This window comes from Castor canadensis, chromosome 10 (genome assembly GCF_047511655.1).
Source record: "Castor canadensis chromosome 10, mCasCan1.hap1v2, whole genome shotgun sequence".
NCBI lineage: Eukaryota > Metazoa > Chordata > Mammalia > Rodentia > Castoridae > Castor > Castor canadensis.
The window spans coordinates 21,312,800-21,334,337 of record NC_133395.1 but is presented as its reverse complement, the minus strand read 5'-3'; positions in this window follow the sequence as shown (position 1 = coordinate 21,334,337).

Here is a 21,538-nt window from a genome sequence, read left to right as displayed (position 1 = left end):
AAAGTTACTAAAGGCAAAAGTCATTAGAATTTTGCCTATCACAGAAATCAATCTACCGAAGAGAAAACATGTTTAAGCCTTCTAGTTTATGTCTTCATCTGTTTGTGTTGCTATAACAAAATACCTGAAAATGTGAATTTATAAAGAATAGAAATGCATTTCCTCACAACTCTTGATGCTAAGAAATGTGAGACCAAGGCACAGTTATTCAGTGAGAGTCTATTTGCTATAGAATTACGTGGCAGAAGCAGAAGAGCCTGCAAGCTGAAGACTGAATACTCTTTTATAAAGATCTTAGTCAGAAACTGGGGATTTCAAGATGGCAGCTAGAGGGAGGAAGCAGAAAGCATGCCTCCTATAGTGAAATCTTGGAGAAATTCTGGAGACACACCTTGCAGGCAAGGCCACCGAGAAGAGGCAAAACTTTGACCCCTCCACACCTCCAGCCTGCACAGAGAATCTCCACTTCACATTAAATGGAGAAACCAGGAGAGCCCCAAGGCTGCCAGTCGCCTGCTCCCAGATGGCTTGGGAGAAGGTGTGCTAAGCAGTATATGGTACTTCCACAGACAACCCTGGGCCAGATTAGCATAGAACCCTGGACAGACCAACCCCCAGGTGGGGAAAAAAGAGAAACCGAGTAATAAGCAATAAGAACAATAAAGACACATAGCAAAGAGGGTGGGGTACCCTGAGCTCCGAAGAGGAGTGGAGAGTAATCCTCCCCAGAACTGTTAATACACAAGCTGGGCCTGGCCAGATAGGCTCCGGCAGGAGCTGGGGCATGCGCCCAGCAACCAGGAATGGGAAAGTTTGGGAGAGTGGTGGAGGGAGGAAAACCCCACAGGAGAGGGGAGGAAGACCCACCTCCCATGTGAACTGTAAACAAAGACGCCAGCCAGCAGGAGCAGCAGCACCACCCAGCAGTCAGGAGCGGGAAAGCTTGTAAAAGCAGCGGTGGGAGGAAAACTCCACAGGAGAGGTGGGAAGACCCACTTCCCATGTGAACTGTAAATAAACACACAGGTCAGAGAAAGTGGGTGCAGTGTCACCTCCCCTAGTGTGCTTGGAAAGGGGAAAGCTTGTAGCAGTGGCTCACGCACAAGAGAACTCTGAGTAAACAAAGCCTGTGGGTTAAGGTGAGTGCTAAGCTCACTCCTGAGATCTGCACAAATAAAGCTTCCAGCAACAGCAGGCTGACAGCAGCGGGCAGGCAAGCCACAGCCACAGATAGCCATTCACAGCACTGACTCCAGACTCTTTTTTTTTCTCTCTCCCTACCTTTGATGAGAAAACAACCAAACTACACCTGCATGCTGAAAAACTTACTGAAACTGTATTGAATTTGAACTTGGGACACTTGGTGGGCTTTTTTTTTGTGTGTGTGTGCAGTTTTGTTCTGCTTTGTCTCCCCTGTGATGAGACAACTACAGAACTACATCTGAGACACCATGTCCAGGATTGTAGGCTGAGGGACGAACACCAAAGCTATTAAGACTGAAATTTCATTGCATTTGAACTTGGAGTTTTTATTTTTTATTTTATTTTATTTTATTTTACATATATATATATATATTCTTTCATTTACTTATTTTTTAATTTTTTTTCTTATCTTTACTCTTTTTATTTTTTATTTTCAATCCTCTGTCTCTCTAATGCTTTTTCAGCTTACAGTTGATTAGTACACTGTCTCTCCCTGTTTATATCTTTGAAACTTGTTATGTTTGTTTCTTTGTTTTGTTTTTTTTTCTACCCCCCCCTTTTCCTTTAACTTCTTTGCTTTCCATCCCCTCTCACCTTTCCATTTAAATATCACTAGTGCTATTATTACAAGTCAGAAAATACTTAATTACACACAGTACAGGGACAATAACAATATCAAGGGCAATGATGGGAAAACAGAAAAAACAGAGAAACCAGTTTCCCCACAGCAAAAAATTAGTACAGGAACCAGAGGGAAATGAAGAAAACAGATACTCAGATCCAGACTCCAACAAAATGAAGATAAACTATGCCAAAGGACCCAATGAAGCCCACAAGAATAATTTAAAAGAAGACATACTACAGGTACTCAATGAGAATTTTATAGAGATAATACTAGATATGGTCAAACAAAATTTACAGGAGACACGCAAGAAATTACAAGACAACAAAAATAGAGAATATGAAAAAGCAAAAGAAGAAATAAAGAAAACCATAGTAGCACTGTATGAACACCAAAGTGAAACAGACAACACTATTAATAAACAGATTAATGTACTCAGGACAAAAATAGACAACATTAAACAGGAAATGACCCAGGATATGGAGAACCTCAGAAAAAAGAATGAAACAGAATTGCAAAACAAAATGGAAGGCCAATCCAGCAGAATAGAACAAACAGAAGACAGAATCGCAGAACTCGAAGATGAAATGGCAATTAAAGGAAAACCCGAAGAACTATTAATTAAGCAACTCTAGACCTATGAAAAGAAAATTCAAGAACTCACTGACTCCATCAAAATACCAAACTTGAGAATCATGGTCATTGAAGAAGGAGAAGAGGTGCAAGCAAAGGGAATACACAATATATTCAATAAAATAACAACAGAAAATTTCCCAAATCTAGAGAAAGATATTCCCATACAGATGCAAGAGGCCTCCAGGACACCAAACAGACCAGATCAAAATAGAACTACCCCACGACATATCATCATTGAAACAACAAGTACAGAAACTAGGGAAAGAGTATTGAAGGTTGTAAGAGAGAAAAAACAAATGACATACAAAGGTAAACCATCAAAATCACAGCAGACTTCTCAACAGAAACATTAAAAGCAAGAGGATCGTGGGGTGAGATCATCCAGGCACTGAATGAAAATAATTTCAACCTCATGATACTCTACCCAGCAAAACAATCTTTCAAAATAGATGGAGCAATAAAAGTCTTCCATGATGAGCAGAAACTAAAATGATATGTGACCACAAAGCCACCATTACAAAAGATTCTTCAAGGGATTCTGCACACAGAAAGTGAAACCCAACATAACCATGAAAAGACAGGCAGCACCAAACCACAGGAAAAGAAAAAGCAAGACAGTAGAGAGTAACCTCAACTTAGATACACACAATCAAACCTTCAAACAACTAAGAAAACTAAATGACAGGAATCACCACATACCTATCAGTACTAACACTTAATTCACCCATCAAAAGGCACCACTTGATGAAATGGATTAAAAGGGAAGATCCAACAATTTGTTGCTTACAGGAGACCCATCTCACCAACAGAAATAAGCATAACTGTAGGATGAAAGGCTGGAAGAAGATTTACCAAGCCAATGGCCCCTGAAAACAGGCAGGAGTAGCAATACTTAATTCAGACAAAGTAGACTTCAAACCTACATTGATCAAATGAGATAAAGAAGGACATTCCATACTAATAAAAGAGGAAATAGACCAAAAGAAAATAATAATCATCAACCTGTAAGCACCCAGTGTCAACGCACCCAATTTCATCAAACATACCCCGAAAGACGTAAAAGCACATATTAACGCCAACACAGTGGTTGTGGGAGACTTTAACACCCCATTATCATTAATAGATAGGTCATCCAAACAAAAAAATCAATAAAGAAATGCAAGATCTAAAATATACAATAGATCAAATGGGCCTACTTGACATCTACAGAACATTTCATCCAACTTCTACACAACATATATTCTTCTCAGCAGCCCATGGAACCTTCTCCAAAATAGATCATATCTTAGGGCACAAAGAAAGCCCAGCAAATATAAGAAAATAGAAGTTATACTGTGCATACTGTCTGATCACAATGAAGTAAAACTAGAACTCAAAAATAAAAGTAAAGACAAAAGACTGACAAACAGCTGGAAACTAAATAACTCATTACTTAATGAACAATGGGTCATTGATGAAATAAAAGAGGAAATTAAAAAGTTCCTGGAAGTCAATGAAAATGAAAAAATAACCTACTGGAACCTATGGGACACAGCAAAGACAGTCCTGAGAGGAAAGTTTATAGCCATGAGTGCATATTAAAAAGAATGAAAGAACCTAAATCAATGACCTAATGATAAACCTCAAACTCCTAGAAAAACAAGAACAAGCAAATCCCAAAACAAATACAAGAAGAGAAATAATTTAAAAAAGAGCTGAAATTAATGAAATAGAAACCAAAAAAACCATACAAAGAATTAATGAAACAAAAAGTTGATTGTTTGAAAAAATAAACCAGATCAACAGACCCCTGTCAAACCTGACTAAAATGAGGAGAGAAAAAAACTCAAATTAGTAGAATGAGGAATGCAAAAGGGGAGATATCACCAAACACCATGGAAGTCCAGGAAATCATCAGAGACTACATCGAAAACCTATATTCAAATAAATTTGAAAATCTTAAAGAAATGGACAGATTCCTAGACACATATGATCATCCAAAACTGAACCAAGAGGAAATTAATCACCTGAATAGATCTATAACACAAAATGAAATAGAAGCAGCAATCAAGAGTCTCCCCAAAAAGAAAAGTCCAGGACCTGATGGATTCTCTGCTGAATTCTCTCAGACCTTTAAAGAAGAACTGATACCAACCCTCCTTAAACTGTTCCATGAAATAGAAAGGAAAGGATAACTGCCAAACACATTTTATGAAGCCAGTATTACACTTATCCCAAAACCAGGCAAAGACACCTCCAAAAAGGAGAACTATAGGCCAATCTCCTTAATGAACATCGACACAAAAATCCTCAACAAAATAATGGCAAACCAAATTCAACAACACATCAAAAAGATTATTCACCATGACCAAGTAGGCTTCATCCCAGGAATGCAGGGGTGGTTCAACATACGAAAATCAATAAACATAATAAACCACATTAACAGAAGCAAAGACAAAAACCACTTGATCATCTCAATAGATGCAGAAAAAACCTTTGATTAGATCCAACAATATTTCATGATAAAAGCTCTAAGAAAACTAGGAATAGAAGGAAAGTACCTCAACATTATAAAAGCTATATATGACAAATCTACAGTCAGCATTATACTTAATGGAGAAAACTGAAACCATTCTCTCTAAAATCAGGAACCAGACAAGGATGCCCACTATCTCCACTCCTGTTCAACATAGTACTAAATTCCTAGCCAGATCAATTAGGCAAGAAGAAGGAATAAAAGGAATACAAATAGGTAAAGAAACTGTCAAAATATCCCTATTTGCCGACAACATGATCCTATACCTTGAAGACCCCAAAAACTCTACTCAGAAGCTTCTAGACACCATCAATAGCTACATCTAGGTAGCAGGATATAAAATCAACATAGAAAAAGCATTAGCATTCCTATACACTAATAATGAACAAACTGGAAAAGAGCACATGAAACAATTCCATTTACAATAGTATCAAAAAAAGTCAAATGCCTAGGTACAAACCTAACAAAAGATGTGAATGACCTCTACAAGTAAAACTATAAATTTCTGAAGAAATAGATTGAGAATGACTATAGAAAGTGGAGAGATCTCCCATGCTCATGGACTGTAGAATCAACATAGTAAAAATGTCTATACTACCAAAAATAATCTACATGTTTAATGCAATTCCCATAAAAATTTCAATGATATTCATCAAAGAGATTGAAATATCTACCGTTAAATGTATATAGAAACAAAAGAGGTCACAAATAGCCAAGGCAACAGTCATCAAAAGAACAATGCTGGAGGTATCACGATACCCGACTTCAAACTATATTACAAAGCAATAACAATAAAAACAGCATGGTACCGGCACAAAAATAAACATGAAGACCAGAGGAACACAATAGAGGACACAAATATGAAGCCACACAACTATAACCAACTTCTCTTTGACAAAGTCCTTAAAAATATATGATGGAGAAAAAGCAGCTTCTTCAACAAAAACTGCTGGGAAAACTGGTTAGCAGTCTGCAAAAAACTGAAACTAGATCCATGTATATCACCCTATACTAACATTAACTCAAAATGGATCAAGAATCTTCGTATCAGACAACAAACTCTAAAGTTGATACAGGAAAGAGTAGGAAATACTCTGGAGTTAGTAGGTATAGGTAAGAACTTTCTCAACGAAACCCCAGCAGCACAGCAACTAAGAGATAGCATAGATAAATGGGACTTCATAAAACTAAAAAGCTTCTGTTCATCAAAAGAAATGGTTTCTAAACTGAAGAGAACACCCACAGAGTGAGAGAAAATACTTGCCAGCTACACATCAGACAAAGGACTGATAACCAGAATATATAGGGAACTTAAAAAACTAAATTCTCCTAAAATTAGTGAACCAATAAAGAAATGGGCAAGTGAACTAAACAGAACTTGCTCAAAAGAAGAAATTCAAATGGCCAAAAAAACACATGAAAATATGCTCACCATCTCTAGCAATAAAGGAAATGGAAATTAAAACCACACTAATATTCCACCTCACCCCTGTTAGAATAGCCATCATTAGCAATACCACCAACAACAGATGTTGGTGAGGATGTGGGGAAAAAGGAGCCCTCTTACATTGTTGGTGGGAATGTAAACTAGTACAACCACTCTGGAAAAAATTTGGAGGCTACTTAAAAAGCTAAACATTGATCTACCATTTAATGGAGCAATACCACTCTTGGGGATATACCCAAAAGACTGTGACACAGGTTACTCCAGAGGCACCTGCACACCCATGTTTATTGCAGCACTATTCATAATAGCCAAGTTATAGAAACAGCCAAGATGCCCCAGCACTGATGAATGGATTAAGAAAATGTGGTATCTATACACAATGGAAATTTATGCAGCCATGAAGAAAAATGAAATGATATCATTTGCTGTTAAATGGATGGAATTGGAGAACATCATTCTGAGTTAGGTTAGCCTGGCCCAAAAGACCAAAAATTGTATGTTCTACCTCCTATGCAGACATTAGATCAAGGGCCAACACAGCAATGGGATTGGACTTTGAGCACATGATAAAAGTGAGAGCACACAAGGGAGGTGTGATGGTAGGTAAGACACCTAAAAAATTAGCTAGCGTTTTTTGCCCTCAAAGCAGAGAAATTAAAGCAGATACCTTAAAAGCAACTGAGGCCAATAGGAGAAGGGGACCAGGAACTAGAGAAAAGGTTAGATCAAGAAGAATTAACCTAGAAGTTAACACACATGCACAGGAAATTAATGTAAGTCAACTCCCTATATAGCTATGCTTACCTCAACTAGCAAAAACCCTTGTTCCTTCCTATTATTACTTATACTCTCTCTTCAACAAAATTAGAGATAAGGGCAAAATAGTTTCTGCCGGGTATTGAGGGAGAGGGAGGTGGCAGAATGGGTGGAAAGGGAAGGGGTAAGGGCAGGGGGGAGAAATGACCTAAACATTGTATGCACATATGAATAATAAAACAATAAAAATTTAAAAAAATAAAGATCTTAGTACTATTCATGAAGGATAGTACTAATGGCCTAGTCATCTCTTCTTTCTTTCTTTGCTTATTTTTCTTTTGTTTGTTTGATGTAGGGTTTCACTCTGTAGGCCAGGCTGACTTCAAACTTGCAATTGTCTTGCATAGGCCTCCAAAGCACTTATATCACACCTGGAAGTCTAATCACCTTTCAAAACATTGACCTCTTTAAAAAAAGTGCAAATATCTTTAGTGCGTTTAATAAAAGAGAACTCGAATCTTCATCTGCTTTTGCACTCAGGCCAATTCAGTGGCTTTTTACATTTTAATTCCATGTATTATTTGTATACGGGGGTGGGGGTTCATTGTGACATTTACATAGGTGTTTTAATTACATCTTAATTAGATTCACCTCCTCCATCATTCTCCCTTGTTGCCCTACTTCCCCTCATAGAACATTTTCAACCAGTATCATTGTTGAATGTTCATAAAGTATAGGAAGTACTTTGACCGTTTTCATCCTCCTTCACCCACTTACTCCTCCTCCCACTTACTCACCCCTGGGCAGCGCCTGTCTTATCTTCCTGTCCTTCATTTTCTTAAGTGAATATTGATAAACAGGTTTCACCATGCTATTTCACAAATATATATATTGTATTTTAGTCAATATTTCTTACTTTATCATCCTGATCCCTTACTAATTCACGGTTTTTTATGATTTTGTTTGCATATAACAGTTGTACTTGAGGATACATTGTTGTACTTACATATGTGTTTAAAATATATCTTAGTTAGATTTACCCCCTCCGTCATTCTCTCTCTTTCCCCCAACCCGTTCTTAGAACAGTTCTAACATGTTTCATTCTTCTATTTTCATATATGGATACAAAACACATCCACCATATATACCTGCATTCCCTTTTCCTTGTGTCCTCTCACCTAACACTGGTACCCACCCATGGAAAAGTTTTATTTTTCCCTCCTACCCTTCATTTTTTAAAATTAAGTGTATATTGATCTTCCAAGGTGGGTTCAACTTGGTACTTCAGATTTGTAGTCAATAATATTGTGCATGACAAGATCATAATTTGTGCTTGAATATAAAATGATTAATTACCATTTGAATTAATTGTAATTGTCGAATACCTAAACAAAAGTATACATAAGGATTCATAGTTTAAAAATGGTTATAGCACAATGTGTAATATTTTAAACTTAATATATCTTCAAATTCAAGTAATGAAAATTTGCATGTTTAGAGTGCATTCATCATCTTGTATACAGATATGTAAAATGACAACTCAAAAAGCTCCATAGACTTGTGATATAATTTTCTACTTATCTACAGTATTCTTATTTGTAGAAGGCAGCATTTATAATTTAAGAAAAGGGAAATTGGGAAGTAAGTCCATTTATGTATTTCAAAGTAAAATGTATTATTAATTTTATTACATAAGCAGATTAATTTGCTTTGAGGACACATTTTCTCTCTTTGGAATTACATTACATTATTTTTTATTTATCCTTAGGGGAAAACATTAAAAACAATTATGCTTGTAAATATATGTTAAAATTGAATCAGAGCAAATTAAGTGTACAAGTTAAGTAAGCTTCATATTTACTTAGTAAAGGAAAACTATTACATGAAACAGGAAATTTATTTTTGGTAAAGTAAGTCATGAATATGTTGATACCAGGGTTGCTTGAACTAGATTTTACTTCCATATTTAAATGCCTTTACTGAGAAATAGTTTCTTTGCTGAAACACACTCATATTAATATTCCATTTGCTTGTTAAGAATTAACTTGGAGCTTAGCTGCATATTTTACTAATATGTTTAAATTTTTTCCATTTCTTCTTTTGTTCTCTAGAGAATGATAAATATTCATATTTCTATATGTAAAAGAGAATAGTAGAGATATTTCAAATAACATATTATAAATTCAATGAATAAGTATAATAAAAATGCAAATGGATTAGTTAAAACTTAGGTAGATGCAATTACTTAATAGTATTTTAACATTTGTCAGACCAATGAAAATGTAAATTTTATAGAAAGTAAAATAATCATTCAAACCTACTCCTATTTATCTATGCATTATCTATCAATCCTCTGTTTACCTATCATCTATATACTTATCTAAATAAATACTATTCATCTAAATAATTTAATACTTTGCTTAAAAGCAGGTTTACTCAAAGAACAGAATGATTTCTTCTTTAAAGATTACACTCTGGATAAAATGTAGAACATTATTTACACAGTTGTTCATGGCAAGACCATACCATGCCTCACTGGTACAGTAATGGTTACATATCATTAGATTAAAAGAAGAAACTTGTCATTTAAATATATGTAGATATACATAGATATTAATAAGATGTCAGTGTGCCTTCAAACCTCTTGTTCTTTTGCTTATTTTTAAAACTTATTAGTTTTCAAAGTATACGTATCATGCAGCATGATGATTTGATATAAGTAGTGAAATAGTTACGGACTCAAATAAATTAACATATACATCAACCTGTAAAGTTAGAAATGTTTTTGTAGCACGTGTATCTAATATCTACTCTTAGCAAAAATCCTGTGTATACAATGCAATTGTATTAACTATATCCTCATTTCTACATTAGATTGTCGGATATTTTAATTCTAAAAGTCTGCTACTTTGAATCTAGACATTTCTTCTCACCTTTCACTCCTGGTAATCACTATTTTATTCTCTATCTCTGCACATTTGACATTTCTGGGTTTTACTACATAAAGGTGAATCCATGCAATCATTCTGGGTCTGACTTCTTCCACTTAACATACCATCCTGCAAGCTTTATCCATATTATTGCATATGAAAAGTCTTGCATATTTATTAGAAATGAATATTATTTTATATATTTTCCACTTACCTGTCAAGAAGACTTAGCTTGTCTTGGATATTGTGAATAAAGCTGCAGTGAACCAGGGGTGCATGTTCCTCTTGGAGATACATTTACTAGATCAGGTAAAATCTGCTTTTAATTTCCTTAGGAACTCATGTCATTTTCCAGAAGGGCTGTACTAATTCACATCTGTACCTAAAGAGTACAAGGATCGTTTTCCTCCACTTCTACACCAGTCTTGTTAGCTTTTTCCTTTTTAATAAGAGCCAAACAGTTGTTAGTTGAAATCTCATTGTGGATGTAGATTGCATTTTCCTAAAGATTGGTGATACTGAGATTTCTTCATAGAAGTGTTGGTGATTTTTATGTCTTCCTTTGAGAAATATCTAGTCTTTGTCAATTTTTAATCAGGTTAGTAGTTTTCTCACTGTTACATTCCTTATATATTTTGAATAGTAATTCTTTTACAGATTTATGATTTGTACATATTTTCTTCCCTCCCTCCCATGTTTCTTCATTGATTGTTTCCTTTGTTGTGCAGAAGTTTTTTACTGGCATATATTAGTTGTGTAGGGGGTGTTTCATTGTGACATTTACTAAGTATTTAAAATATCTTAATCAGTTTCACCACCTCCAACATTCTCCTCCATCCTCCCTCTATCACGTCCCCTCCCTCCATCTTACAACAATTTCAACAGGTTCCATTGCTCAATTTTTATACACATATCCGTAGTACTTCCACCATACTTACCCTCTTTCACTTTCTCCATTTACTTTTTATTTTTTAATGCAATCCCACTTGTCTGGTTTTCTTTTATATGACAGTGCTGTCTGGGTTATATACAAAAAATTATTCCTCAGACATGTAAAAGAAGCATTTTACCTATTTTTGCTCCAGCAGATTTATAGTCCTCTCTTAAGTCTTTAACTTCCTGTGTGTTTGATTTGTTATGAAGTTTGAGAAAACTACATTTTTCTGTATGTGTATATTCAGTTTTCCTAACTCCATATATTGAGGAGAGTATCCTTTTCTCACTGTGTGTTCTTGTCACCTTTGGCAAAGACAAGCTATTATACATGCATAGATTTATTTCTGTACTATTATTTCCCACAACTCTATGGGTCTGTTTTTTTTGCCAGTGTAATGCTGTCTTGGTTATTAGAGCTTTATAATATACTTTGAGAAAAGGTATTATGAAGCTTCCAGCTTTGTTCATACTACTTTAGCTATTCAGAACTTTCTGTGTTTACATAGAAATTTGGGTATCATTATCCTAGTTCTGGGAAAAAAGCCATTGAATTTTTAGGATTATTGCACTGCATATGTAGATTGCTCTGGGTACTATGTACATTTTATCACTATCAATTCTTCCAATTAATACTTTTTTCCCACTTATTTGTGTTGTTCCACTTCTTCTATCCATATTTAATAGTTTTCTGTGTACTGGTTTTTCGTGTGTGTGTGTTGGTGCTACTGCAAATGAGAATATTCTTTTTATTTTTCAAACAGGTTACTATTGGTGTACTTAAATGCATCTTACTTTTGTATTTTTATATTGAATCATGCTACTTAACTAAATTCATCAATTAATTCTGACAGATTTGGGTGGAGTATTTAGACTTTCTTTATATATAATGTATTATTTGTGAAGAGTCACTATTACTTCCATTTTTCTTTGAGTCCTTCTTCCTTCTCCCCTTGCTCCCTCCTTTTTCCCTTCCCTCTCATTTTTCCTTCCTTCTTGTCCCTAATTTCTCTTTTTAGGACTTTCAATGCTATGCTGAATAGAATTTGAGAAAATGGGAATCCTTACCTTGTTCCTGTTCTTTAATGGTCAAATTTTTACCGTTCAGTATGGAATTAGTTGATGTCTTGTCATTTGTAGTCATACATATTGAGTGACATTTCTTCCATAACTAATTTGTTCAGAGTTTTTATTATGAAAATACATTAAATATTGTCATATAATTTTTCTATATTTGTTGGAAGGATCTTATATCTTTTGTCTTTTACTGTGTTTATATGTTGTACTATCTTTGTATCTCTGATATCAATCCCTCTTAATCACATTTTACGATCCTACTAATATATCACTGAATTCAATTTGTATTGTGTTAAAGATTTTTTTATCTATGCTCTTCAGTGATATTGGAGTATATATATTTTTTTCTTATAGTGCATTTATCTGTTTTTTTAAATTCTGGTCTCATAAAATAAGTTCAAGAATATTCCCTCCTCTTCAAATTTTGGTAGAATTTGAAAAGGATTTAATTTATTCCTCTAAATGTTTGTAAGAACTCAGCAATCAAGTCATCATTTACTGTGTTTCTTCATTCTTTGATTTCACCTTCCTTCCTTCCCTCCCTCCTTCCCTTCTACCCTCCCTTCCACCTTCCTCCCTTCCTTCCTTCCTGCCCTTCTTCCATCCTTTCTTCCTTTCTCTTTTCTTTGTATGATGGGAGACTTTCTACTACTGATTCAATAACTTTAGTTGCTATTGTTCTGTTAACACTTTTCTTTACTCCATAGTTATTCTTGCTATGTTTTATCTTTTAAGGACTTTGTGAGTTTCTTTCAGAGTATCAAATTTGTTGGCATAAAAGTACTCAGAAGTCTCTTATATCTTATACTCTGTTGTATTTCTTTGGTATTAATTGTAAGGTCTCCTCTAATTCATCATCATGCTTGTTTCATTCCTCATGCTTTCTCAAGGAGGGCAGCTAAAATTCCATCTGTTGTATTTTTTCAAAAAAACCTCAGTTTTATTGATGTTTCCTACTTCTTAGTACTATTTTATTAATTTCTGCTCTGGTCTGTATCATTGCCTTCCTTCTGTTTACTTTGGCATAAATTTTCTTCTTTGTCTATTTCCATGAGCTGTAAAGTTGTATTGGTCATTTGATATGTTTCAGTTTTCTTAATGTATGTGTTTTGTGTTCACAAACTTTGTACTTAAAATTGATTTTCTGTGTAGGCTGAGTTATGATATTTTGCATTTCTATTTTTGCTTGGTTAAGAAAAAAAATTTCTTTCATTTCTAATGATTTTAGGAATATAATATGGGAATGTAGAAATAGGTAGAGTTATGCAAGAGAAGCTAGGTGAATAGAATTACATATGAGAACATTAATAAAACAAAAATATGACCTTAGTCTATGTAAATTCATATGTAACAAGAATGTGATGAGGCCAGACATAGTGACTCAATCCTGTAACTGTAATTACTCTAGAGGCACAAATTGGGAGAAATGTATTTTGAGGTTAATCTAGGGCAGAGAAGAGACCCCATCTTTACTAATGTTTGGACATGGTAGCCTATTTCTGCCATCCCACCTTAGTGGGAAACAGAAATAGGACGATCATGTTACAGCATGAAGCCAGACACTATTCTCTACCTTACCCCAGGAGAATAAATGAGGCTGGTTCCATGATTTCTCAGCCAATAAATACTTTTTAAAAGTTCTGTTATTGAAAACAATCATACAAAATTGGAGTAAACTTTCAATTATTGCTGTAGAGTGGGCCTTCATATCAAGAAAAAATTAAAAATGTTGGAGGAGGGGTAGATAAGTGATGAAGTGCAAGGCCTTGGGTTCAATCTCCTGCACTACCAAAAGGAAACAAAAAAGAAGAAATCTAATTATATAATTATATGTATATATAAATGTTTTTACTGTCATTGTATTTCTTTACATTGAAAATAAATGAAATGAAAAACACAAAAGTAAAATATCTTGGACCAAGAATAACACAAATAAGTTTTCGAATTTCCTGTAATCATTATATTAATTTTGATGTAATGTTTTATTTTAAGTAGTGTTTTGATAAACAATCATTATTTTAGTGCATTATTTTTTGGAATCTCTAGAAACTCTTCTAATGTTAATCATTCTCATAAATTATTGAAAAAATAAAACAAGTTAAACAAATTTACATAATGTGATGAATTTTGTTCTCAATTACTTTAACAGAAAAGGTGAATCAAATGGATAAAATAATGAATGTCACTAATTAAAAATAAATGATGAGAAGTAAGTACCTCAACAGAGATTAAAACTAAAATGATTTGTTATGCCAACTTTTAGGAAAGCTTTAATATTTCTCAGATTCACAATTTATAAATCAATACAGTTCACATATGAATTATGTAAAAAATATCCACAGGGGCTTGTATCTAGAACTTCAATGTGTATTTAATAACATATTTTCTAATGTCATGGCTAGTTCTGAACTAAAATGTGATCTTATACCCATGTTGCATATCTGGTATAAATCCAGGAAATGAAAATTTATTATATCAAGGCCCCTAGTAAAAGCATTATTCCTTTCTTTCTTAGTCCATTAGAGCTTTAATAAAAGTTTGGTCATTTTTCCACTTATTTTTAATTAAATCTTTGTTTACAATGCAGACGTAAGTGATGTTTAAAGTGAGGATCACATTACCTAAGTTCTACAACTCCTGTGATTTAGTGAATTATATCCAACTTTGGCTTTGCCGTTCTTGTTACTTCTTTATCATCCACATAAGGTCTGTGGTCATCACTTGCAAAACTTCTGTCAGCCTTTGAGAGCTAGCTTTCAGGTCAGCATGAAAGAAATGGAAGACATAGAGGTTATAGTCAAATAAACAATATGCACCTGTTGCTAAGGTTTAAATATTGCCTAAATTAAAGCACAAAAACCAGAATTTTAGTTTATAAATTTGTGTTTATGTCTAAAGTTTTTAAAAGTTTTTTTTTTTTTTTTGGTGATACTAAGGTTTGAACTCATAGTTCTATCACTGGAGCGACACCCTTTTCACTTCAGTTTATTTTGCAGATAGGGACTTTGCTTTGCCCAGGCAGTCCACCAACCACAATCCTTTTACCTATACTTCGCATATAACCAGCATTACAGGCAAGCACCACTACACTTCATCTGATTTTTGAGTTAGCGTTCCACTAACATGTTTTTCCCAGACTGGTCATGAATTGTGATTCTCTTATCTCTGCCTCCTGTGTAGCTGAGATTAAAGGTGTGAACCACTGTGCCTGGCTTCTGTTTTATTTTTAATTGACAAACCATAGTTGCATATACTTATAATGTGATGTTTCCATACATATATTCATTGTGGAATGATCAAATCAGGCTAACTACCATATTAATCACCTCAAAAATATTTGCCAATTGTTTATGTAAGAACATTTAAAATTCAACCTTTTGGCAATTTTATAATATACATTATTAAAGATAGTTGTATATATCTTAATAGAACACTAGTACTTATTTCTCCTATTTGTAAACCTTTGTATCCATTAATCATTTCTCCTTTCACTTTTTTGCCTTCTCTTCTTCATCTTCTAATAATCATCATTCCACTCTTTTCTTCTATTAATTTGACATTTCTAGATTCCATGTAAGGCTATTTCTTTCCCTGTTTCTGCTTAATTCACTTATTGAAATTATTTCATAGCTTCAATGTTTATTTGTACTTATCATTTTTGAATTATTGATATAATTATTTTCCATAGTTCTGACATTTTACAGCTTATTTTATTTGCAATAAGAGTAGCAAAAACCTCCTTCCTATTATTGTTTATACTCTCTCTTCAGCAAAATTACAGATAAGGGCAGAATAGTTTCTGCCTGGTAGCGAGGGGTAAGGAAGGGGTAAGGGAGGGAGCGGTGGGGGGGAGATAAGGGAGAGGTGGGGGAAGGAGCAGAAATGATCCAAACATTGTATGTACATATGAATAAAATAAAAATTAAAAAGGAAAAGAGTTGTTTTTGGAAAGGTAGTCATTTATTCAGTGTAGATATTTACTAATTATTCACTGCATTTCAATGACTATGGTACTTCCTGGTAAGAGAGTGAGTAAATCACAAAGCTTTCCTTTGGAAGTTCACAATGGCAAAGGGAGGAGTAAAATACAAAATTGTGCACAATCAGAATCACTGTAAAAATACATTGATACAATGGATTCAACAAGTGGTGGAGAGACAAAGTCATAACTGGAAGAAAATATGCAATCAAGTATGGTTTCTGTTATTTTCTCTTCTTGGATTTCTTTGCTTATTTTTGAACATTTCATTTATTGTTTAAAATACATGAGAGAATACGTATAAGTTATTGAATTGAAAAGTATGAAGAAGATGGGATGAGACAATGCTTTTGGAAGATCATACTAATGTTTCTTTCATTTAACAGAAAAAGAAAGAAGCTGAAGGTGAAAATATTCTGAATAAAAAAGTCTGTAATATTTTCTTACAACTTCCTTGCAGTTATGATTTTGTTGACATCTCTTCATAGACTAGGGAGACTAAGCCCAGGAACCCAGTAAATTCTTGCATGTACACTGGAAAAAGGGTACATACCATCAAGATGTTAGAAAATGAATTTAGTGTAGAATAAAATATAAGATTGACATTGGGAAACTTTTTCATCTGAAAATAAGTAAATACAGATATTTGTTGGGTAGAGTTACTAGAATTGGTTCAAAAACAAAAAAGTGTCTTCACCTTCTCTGTAAACTTTATATTCCCAATTCAATAATTGATATGGAAATAATTTGCTCTGAGTAAATGGTACTCAATTTCTTACTATTTTCTATTTTCACATCATATTCTCCCCCCAGAACAGATTTTTTTCTGAACCTAAATATATTTAGGTTCATTTTACCTTCAGTTATGGATGACAAATGAACACAGATAATTTAAATATAATCATAAGCAAATTGTATTTGAATGATAATTCTATTGTACGATGCAATTTACATGACAAAATCTAAAATCAAATGTTAATGATGTATGGATTACTTACTGTTTAAGAATATTTGTGCCACTTTTCTATTAACACAGGAAAAACTGGTCTTATTCAGCATCTTTATAAGTAATCGAATAAAAATGCACATTGAATTTGGGAGGCATGCAGATTATATCATGCTTCTATAGACAGCAAATGCAACATTAACAGGGCACAGATTGTTAAAAAAATTTCACAAATTTTGGGTGGCCAAAAATATAAAATTTAGAGGACAAAATATAAAACTTCAGACTAAATATAACTACATAGGTTCCATTTATTTAACAGAAAATGTAATTACTGTTCACAAAAGCATAAAAATAATAATATTTGAGACGATGGAAATACTATTTACCTTATAGGATCAATACCCGTTGTATACATGTATTAGATTCCAATAATTTGTCCCATAAATTGGTACAAATATTATTTGTAAGTTTAAAAACAGTAATAAAAATAGAAAATAACATTCTCTCTTGTAGTAGCATTCATCTTTCTGTAGGTTGTTTTTATAGCTACTTGTTATGTTTAGATCTGTATCCTACTTTTCCTTCCTATTTCAGTATTTAAGATATAAACATCTTGCTCTAAATCTGTACATATTCATAGCACAAAAGTAAGCTAGAATGTCTGTGTAATCAAAGGTTAACTTACTGAAAAATAGCAAAAATATGGAGATGTCTTTTTCTCAAAGTTCACACAAATACAAAGATGAGATACACAAAGTAGTAGATGAGGCTGGGAAAAACAGGCACTCATGCAGAAGGGGGTTATTGGTCATTTCAAAGATTTCTCTTTATTCTAAGAACAGAAATTAAACTGTACTTATTTAAGAATATATGAAACACAAAGTAGGTGAATATTTTCATGTATGAATATAGTTTTGAAGTTTACATTCTTGTATATGAACAATTTATACTTGATACAAAATAGCAATGTCTGCAAAAGTAGAGCTTTGAGAAGAGAAAAATGTCAATGTTTACATAAGAAATACAAACAGAAAAAAATCAATGCTTCAGTTTTGAGAAACACAATGCATTATTTCATCAAAATGATAGACTTAAATTCTAATGTATTTCCTTGAGAAAATATTTCCTCAATGTCTCATGAACTAGTTGGAGCCGTATTTAAGGTATTAAATTGAAGGTCCAGTTGCGAGCATTCTATTTTTTTATTCGTTTATTCATACATGCATACATTGTTTGCATTCTAAGTAGCATGAAAAAGATTCCTGCTTTCTTAAGATAGTGTGCCAATAAGGTATTATTCTGTAGATATGGAGCTTAATTTGTGCTGAACTCCTGTGCATTCATATGAGAAGAGGAGAAACCCATAGACAAAAGGAAATCAAAATTCATTAGGAGAAAACGATTTAAGTATAGTGCTGGAAAGGACAATAAGCACCATTTCACAAGGTTTTATTTTATTTTTTCTGGAGCAATACTATAATTCCTCCTGCTATTATTCACCATATCTGTGTTGTATATTTCAGAAACCTTAAAACTGTGTATGAGAACATGCTCAAACAGCAAAAAAGTTGACCGCAATTTTAAAATTTGCTGTTTACATAAATATTGTTTATCAGAAGCCATAATTTAATCAGTTGAATTGGCCAGTTAGGCATAGTCCCAATAATTAGCTAGAAAAATAAAACAAGCATTTGATTGACACTGATAAACTAATTTGAATTGTGTGAAATTCTTTGGCTCATGGTTTTCTATTACAGCTGTAAGAATTTTTATAATTCATACTAAAATAAAAGCTGATATAGTGGAATTCTTGTTCTTGTATCTGAATACTTTGATATTTCCTGTCAGTAGTTTTAACCTATTGTTTTGTGTTATTCAGGCTTTGTGTGTATTAGATTTTCTGTTAGTCATGTTGCAAAGCAATACACAGAATTAATATTTCCCAAAGGAGCACATTCAATATTAAAAAAAAAAACATTAACATATACAATGATGTAAGAATACATACAACTGCATATGTAATTTGGAGGCCTCATGAGATCAAAAGAATTTACTCTGAAAATATTAAAGCACAGAATGTAAGTAACTTTTAGTTCCTGTTTAATGTTTTTTCTGCTCTCTAGAATAGATAAATACTATTCTTGGAAAGACATAAGCATAATTGCACCACACCATTAATCCTCTGATAGGTCAAGTCACAAAATTAAAATTCTAAAGTAGAAAGAAATATTACTCTTAAATTTAAAAGGAGTTTTTATAAAATTTAGTAGACATATGAAACATCCCTTTAGGATGTGATCATTATATGTATAATATTTTAATGTATATTATTCTCCAATTTAACCATAACTAATCATTTAGCAATGTATTTAATATAATTTTAAGAAATTTGAATTATTTGTAAAGAAAATCTGAATAATATTATTCAAAATAATATAATTTGTAGTGGAAAGCATCTCAGCATCCTTGGTAACTAAATTTTTTTAAATCACCATATTTGTAATATAATATTTTAATCCTTGGATAATTTATTTCATTTACTGAAGAATATAGTTAACATGAAAACAGCTTCAAGAAGATATAAATGATAAGCTTTTTTTAATAAAACATGTTTTGATTTAGGAAAAAATCTTGATGTGTTTTTGTCAGTTTTCCCCATTGTTCCCCATATGAAGATGGTACCCAGACAAGCTAAACTGCAAAAGAAAAGGAAAACACAAGGTATAAAAATTATTCTGTCTTTTTATTTCTTTAACTGATATAGTATCTCTTTTATGAACAACAGAAACAGGAGCCACAGTGACATCCTTAATGATTCCACCTCTGCCATAAATTCTGTGAGAAAGTAGTATAATTCTAGATACCAAGGGGGAAATAAGAAGAGCATGCTAGAAATGTTTAAATAGTTAAGTGACTATAATGTATTGGTGTTTAATGCAAACTAAACATAGTTGAAGACTTTGCAATCTCATTGTTAACTGTATAAAATGGACAACCTGGTTTTTCATCAGGTGACATTATGTTTGTATTTTTCTTTTGTATTTACTATGTGTTAATAATATGAAGGGTTTTCATTGCATTAATTCCATATGTGAACTCAGTGTACCCTGAACAACCATGCTTTCTTTACCCATTCATTGATTGTTGGGCACCTCAACTTATTTCACAACTTGGCTATTGTGAATAGAATTGCAATAAATATGGGTATGCAGGTATCTTTCTTGTATATCGATTTATACTCTATCAGATACATGCCCTAGAGTGGGATAGGGGTTTAATTTACAAACCTTTGATGTAAAGAAAAATATTTTTTCACGTGATCATTATTACAAGAAGACTAAGTAGAGTATACAGGTAGAGTGACCGATGAATTCAAAGGTTTAAATATAGAAAAGTATTATCTGCGCAAAAATAAAAAAATTTACTTAGGTGTTATACCCTTTTTAATGAAGAATGGTGAGATATGGCCTTGGAGGTAAAATTAATGCACAAATAATAAACACATGCACAGCTGCTTAAAGAAGTTGGACTTCATCATAAAAAAAAGAGGTACACAAAATAATGTAACTAGTGATACTCAAAAGCAGTTTTGACGTTAGAATATCTAACTAGCAAATAAGATTGTATAGATCCAAGATTCATTTTAAAATGTGAAATTAAATTGCTTATATGTTTATAATTTCATATTTATACTATATTTAGACATCAAAATTTTTAAAGTATTTAAAATATATTTATTAAAATACAGTTCACATAACATAAAATTTACCAGTTTAAACTGCACAATTCAATGATTTCATTTTTGTATAATTATTCAGTAATGAAAATATCACCATACTATGTTGTTTCTATTTTAAAAGGCATTTCTGATTAAAAAAACAGTTTTGTACAAATAAATATGTAAGGATGTATTTTTACATGTATGTAGATGTGTGTGCACGTGTTTGGGAGTTAAGACAAAGTTATAAGTGAAACTTTTATTGTCTATATTTAAAATTTTTTATAATAATCCAAAGTTAATCTTATTCATTCACTATTGCTTCCCCACATATAAATATTTTATGTAATCTTGAGCAAATATCTTAAATTTTAAAATTGTTTGTCGTATAATTTTCAAATTTTTTACTTTACTCAGTATTTTCAAGAGAATTGGATTATATAAAACAATGTTAACTTTGTAACTGTCTGGTATGCTTAATGAATTTAATAAACTATTACAATAATGTAATAGTTTAAAAATATTTTTCTTCAGGCCTTTTTACAACAGAAATATATTTCAGTGTGCTTTAACATTTATATTTTATTTAATTTTATAAGTGTATAAAATAATTCTATTGTTGGACACCTTGGTTATGTCCCAATTTTTATTAGCATTTGCAAAGCTGTATTAAAAAAATTGTCTGCGTTTTAGAAGTTTTGAAGTTGAAGTGGAATTTCTGCAACAAGCCATTAAAACTTGAAAATGTATGAACTATTATCACAATTTCTTTG